We start from the raw sequence: 5,682 nt of genomic DNA on the forward strand, positions 1-5,682 counted from the left end.
TAAATGGTTATTCTTTTAGCTCGTTATTTATTGTAATACGTATGTAATATTTCGAAATTTTATACGAATTCAATGATAACCGGAAATTAAGTATAAATTCTAAACATGATAATATATGTATACATATAAAAAAAAACTTGATACCAATTGTAGCTATGAATCACTTAGTCGTAGAACTTTACTGTGTTCTCCTTCCGTTAGAATTAGCATTTCGTCAATAGATTTGCAACAGCGAAGTAAATTTCCATTAACCATGACGCGTAAATGTTCAGTAAATAAAATACACAGACGTATCTATCCGCGAGAAACATTCCTGTAGTCAAATAGCGAGAACCTAACGACGCGACGCCAAGATACCATAAAATTTTGAAAACGCATAGCTTCGATGAAATCGCAAAGTTCACGTGCGTAACCCTCGGCTGAGGTTAATCCGACGGTAACGTCGCGACGCCGGGCTAATGGCATGCACGACGTCGCCAACATTTTCAGCCAACCAGTCGTCGGGCATCCGTTCTGTCTAACGACAAGAAGAAGGGGAGGCGCATTGCTGCTATCGCGGCTCGTTCGAGTGATGAAGTGAGTGCAGAGTGAGGCCTATTTTTGTGCTCACCGACAAACAGCCTCGTAGATCTCGTGACACATCGTTAGAGCACCACGAAAATATCTTCCACGCGGACGAAAAGTGTTGCGGCATATCCAGCTATCGGCTACTACGTTTATTCCAAGGGATTACCAGCTGTCTTCCTTCATGGCAACCGTACGCATCGTTTCAACCATTCAAACGGATGCGACGTAGCATACTTTCATTATTTAATGATGATTCATATCGTTGTAGATGTACAATATTTACTACTTTCATTAGGAAGTACGCGTTTCCGAATACTATACATCTAAATCATATTTGAAGACTAGAGTCACGATTACTCGTCAATAAAATTATTAGATAGAAGTTGATACTTTTGCTATTTCAATGCATCTAATCTGTTTTATATTTAGTTCGCTTACTTTTAAAAGTACACGTAATATATGGAGGGTATCTTAACAGACATGGTTCTACGTGAAAAAACAAGTTCAGAATATAGAATAAAATTTTTTCACATCTCGCTTCATTTTCGAGAAAATCGAGTTTAAAACAAATTTCTCTGTTTAGGGCTTCATTTATAAGAAAATAAAGCTTAGACATTTCGATTGAGAACTGCCCTGGTATGCAGGCACGATAAGTTCTCAAATTTATTTTTATCAAATACACAACATCTCACAAATTCTACATTCTTGTCTATTATTTATTTCTGTTCAATTCAGAATTAGTCCAAATTTAAGTTTATTTCACTACAAACTCGATTTTGTCGAAAGCTAAAATTTCTATTCCATATATTTGACTTATTTCTTCACGTAGAATCACCCCGTTACCAATCATACGATTCCTGTGACACCCTGTATAATTTGAGACAATTAGACTAATTGTATTTACGAAGAAGAACCATGAATTTGGACATTTTCCGTCAATTAATGTACAAGAAGTGAGCTGAGACATAATTTGCCATAGTAATTGAATTTCATTTTCTTCCAAAAACTATGTTGCGAAAGATATTCACGTGACTATAACATTTGAAAGTAGTCGCAAGTAAAATTGAACACAGGATAATAATAAAACGCAAAATTAAAAATTTTAGTCAACACAAGGAGTTTCAACAGGTCACGCACAAAACTGCTAACATATTGCATTACATTATTCCTTGTTATTTTTAAATTAATTGGCGCTCACCATCGGTATTAAATAAGACAAAGGAGGAAATAAATTCTATTATGTATCTGGATACTTCTGTGTCAACTAAATACATTCTCGTTTCTAACTCTAACCATCAGCCAGTCACGCATCGTTACTTACAGCGAATAAAATTAAGCTAACGATGTACTTCATCGTAAACTCTCTGGGTTATTAACTTTGGCTTGCCGTAGATTATATCGTGGAATTTATTTAGTACCGTTAATACACCACGAGGTCACGTATCAACTAAGTTGAAAAGGGAAAGAAAATCTGACAGGAAGTATAGCGAAGACTAGAAATATGTAGCATGTAGCATAATAAATTGTCATCCTTAGCAACCATAAGATTTACAACGATCTAACAATTTGTAGTGGTATACTATAAAAACATGCAAACAAAACATTTATATATATAAATCACCGTTCGACCATAAGTTTAAGACAATATAAGTATATTTTATATATCTTCAAGAATATTACAAACCATAATACCTTAAAGCCTTGCATTTACCATTTGCAATTACTATAATACGTAGTAGAAATAAAAATCGAATTAATTGTAACCGAAGAATCGGTAATTACTTATACACTTTTTTTATAAAAACAAGAGATTTTCAAGACAAATCGAAACAGACGTACCTCCTATACCTCTTATATCAGGCTTTCCACCATGTCCCCTCTTGACAGTTATTGCAACGTTTGAAGATACTTTACTCGATGAAATTATGGCAAGCAGCTGCGCGCTTTTTTCGATCATTTGGTTTCCAGGCTCAAAATTATTATATACCATGTAGGCTTTACACTTACGATATAGGTATAACCTGCTGTCAGAGGAAGCCTTATATATGTATATTTTCCAGGACTAAGTGGCGGGGAACTAATGATAAACACGACTCTTCGCGGCTATAAGAGGAAATTAATGTTCCGGACGTAACGGTAAATGGAGTAGAAAGAAGACAAGAAACTGTGAGATAAATGGTGCTTGGTTTGTCGAAGAATGGTATTACCTTTTACAAAAGCTTGACGAATCAGGTTTGTTGAAAGATTTCAAATTATCGTTTAATCATTTCTCCGAACCAACAAATTGAGGTTTCTTTAAGAAAGAAGTAAAATATATATAAAATATAATATATATGTAACCAATGTTTTACTTACTATATATATATATTTGTGTATATTCATTACTGTTAAGAACATAATTTTCTGTTAACATATGTTACTATTGATAAGTAATTGATATTTTATTACTTTCATAACATTGCACATTACGTAGCAAATTTTAATCCATGCTTGTTTATTTGTATAAAAATTGATTACAACTGATTACATTGTTTACGATATATCAAATAATTATCAATTACAATAATTCAACGTAAGATAATTATTATATTTTATTTATTATTATATTATTATTTAATTATTATATTTTATTATTTAATATATGTTAATATTTAACATATTGCTTTTTTCTCTTAATGTTTGACGCTAATATCTATATAATTATTAAGTAATATGTCTTTAACTGCATATTATCCAAAGAAAGTATCTAAATAATTTATTAGCTGATAATAAAATTGTATTCCATGGAAAATTGAAATATACACAGATGTGTTTTTATCTTTGCGACTTTATTGCATATGCTGAAGAATTAAAATAAATTATTAATAAAAGACATTTTAATGTTATTACTGCATCATGTTAACTGTAATGATTTAAATATATCAGAGAAAAGATACTTATGTAAGCTGCAATATAAATATCTTTTTGTAAGTCTTAATAGTGTTTAATCTGTTCTTAACTTTCTTATATAAAGAAGATACTTAAACAAAACTATGCAGTAAATTAATCTATAAAGGTATCAAACGTAAAAGTTATATCGCATATATTTCTGGAACAACACTTTACGTGTCAGAAGTCTTAAATAGAGGAAATAATAGCATAGAAAATGATCCGAGTTAATTAATGTGTCAGTTCGCAGCGATATACATAATTTCCCACAGAGACGTCACCACCGCAGTCAGAATTTATCAACGGCACAATCTGATGTAAATGAATTTCATTTGTCTTAGCATATTTTAGTTAAGAACATCATCTACATAATTTAACGATGAAACTACTGAACTAGGCATTATAAATAAGTATTTATATATTCAAAGTTTCAAAAATATATAAGATAAAAGTTGAAATGTAGACAATGTAACGTATATATCCTCTAAGTTTCTTCATATGCTAATAAAATATACGTATTGATTTAAAACATTTATATCATTTCATAGATAGACTACTACAAAATATCATTATTTATAACTACCGCTACACAATTCTCTGCATCCTTCTTTAACGAAAATAAATCTAAACCTCAACAATTTTTTAGATTTATTCGTCATTCGTTTCTATAATTATTCGTCAGATTTCCATGTACCACTCTGTATACGATCAACTTTATTTGCATTAGTTATCCAAAAATAGTTTATTTACATAAATCGTTATAACAATCAAATCTTTATGTATATTACAAATATGACAGTTTTATCAATCTTGTAAACATTATTTTCAAAATTGTATATATATTTTGCAAACGTTTTATTTAAGTATTGTAAATCTAAACTTCAATAATTGTTGTTAGATTTCAATAAGGATGTTACGTGATTCTGATTGTCAAGGAGCTTTCAGAAAATTGAAAATGGTTGCAACTTGGAAGATGTGCAGCGAAACGAAATTTGAATTGATCGCCTCACCTCACGGAGAGTAAATGCGCAAGGAAGTGATTGCGAATGATGGACGGTCGGGTGCCGAGGGATGATAAAGTAGTAGCGTGTGGTAGAGCATATCGACGGGAAGCACCCCCATCTATCAGCCCCTTTCCACTTCACGGATAATCACCGGCTGCCAACCAAAGTCAGACTACAAGTAAGATCTTACAGCGTGATCTAAGTCTACTTTGGCCGATCTAAAAAGATTACATCGTGTTGTATCGAAGATGTTATCGCGTAAGAAAAGTATCGAGATCGAATCAAAAGAATTTCTACTATCTCTCAAATACCAAGTAATATTTTAGGAATGTAGATAAATGAAGTTATTTTACAAGTATACCATATAGAAAGTGTTTACAGTTTTAAAACCCTATCACCTAACTCTATCAAGAATAAAGAATTAAAATATTCGTTTCCTGCAAGCCACTTTCATATCAAAAAGTTAATCTTTTTTATTAATCTATCTTGTCATAAATATTTGTATGACTTATCTACACATAAAATAAAATATATGCTACGTTTTGGAAATGTATTGGTACATAGAAGCGATCAGGTTGTATCTGAACACAGATGCAGTGTCATCCATCATCCTGGAAGGTGTGCATTCGCTTGTGCTTAGAGTATACGATCGCGTGGAGAAAGTGGGGAACGTATACCGTTATGGTATGTACGTGAAATCCAAATGCTTTCAACACCACGCCAATGTACAGGAATCAAAAATAACAGTTATTTGTAGAAATTTTATGAGAAAGGTCATTGAGAAGAAAGTAATTTTTGTTTAAATGGAAGACAATGATCACTAAATCTTAAAGAAATATTTCAGAAAATTAAATGATTAAAGAGTATTAATTTTTTGATATTCTGACTTTAAATAACTATTAATTTTTTTGTTACTAACAACAATTATCAGTAATGGAATAACACAATTTTTTTGCGACACTGATAACCATTGTCGGTGAAAAGACATTTTGGATTGTCATTTTGGTTACTTTTGATCATTGTCGACTTTTATTAATATTACTGACACTCGATCCGTAGAAGAACCATACTAATTCTTATACTGCAGTTTTTTTAATCTTGGTTATAACTTATGGTCGTATGTCACCTGGTCGTAGAGGGTAAAAGATAGAAAAATTTCATATCTGACATTGCTGCAACATCG

General features: G+C 31.6%; 1 long non-coding RNA gene across 2 annotated transcripts; it reads left to right on the top strand.

Annotated features, from left to right (window-relative positions):
- The first annotated feature begins 451 nt into the window (after nucleotides 1–451).
- LOC122577920 lies at nucleotides 452–4,932 on the top strand. Of its 2 annotated transcripts, none has more exons than XR_006320436.1 (3): nucleotides 452–757; nucleotides 2,628–2,799; nucleotides 4,394–4,932. It is a non-coding gene; the product is annotated as an uncharacterized LOC122577920 (long non-coding RNA). The 2 variants fall into 2 exon arrangements; XR_006320435.1 differs by having other exon boundaries at nucleotides 466–757; nucleotides 4,441–4,932.
- Nucleotides 4,933–5,682: the final 750 nt, after the last annotated feature.

Source organism: Bombus pyrosoma, linkage group LG3, assembly GCF_014825855.1.
Source record: "Bombus pyrosoma isolate SC7728 linkage group LG3, ASM1482585v1, whole genome shotgun sequence".
Taxonomy (NCBI): Eukaryota; Metazoa; Arthropoda; class Insecta; order Hymenoptera; family Apidae; genus Bombus; species Bombus pyrosoma.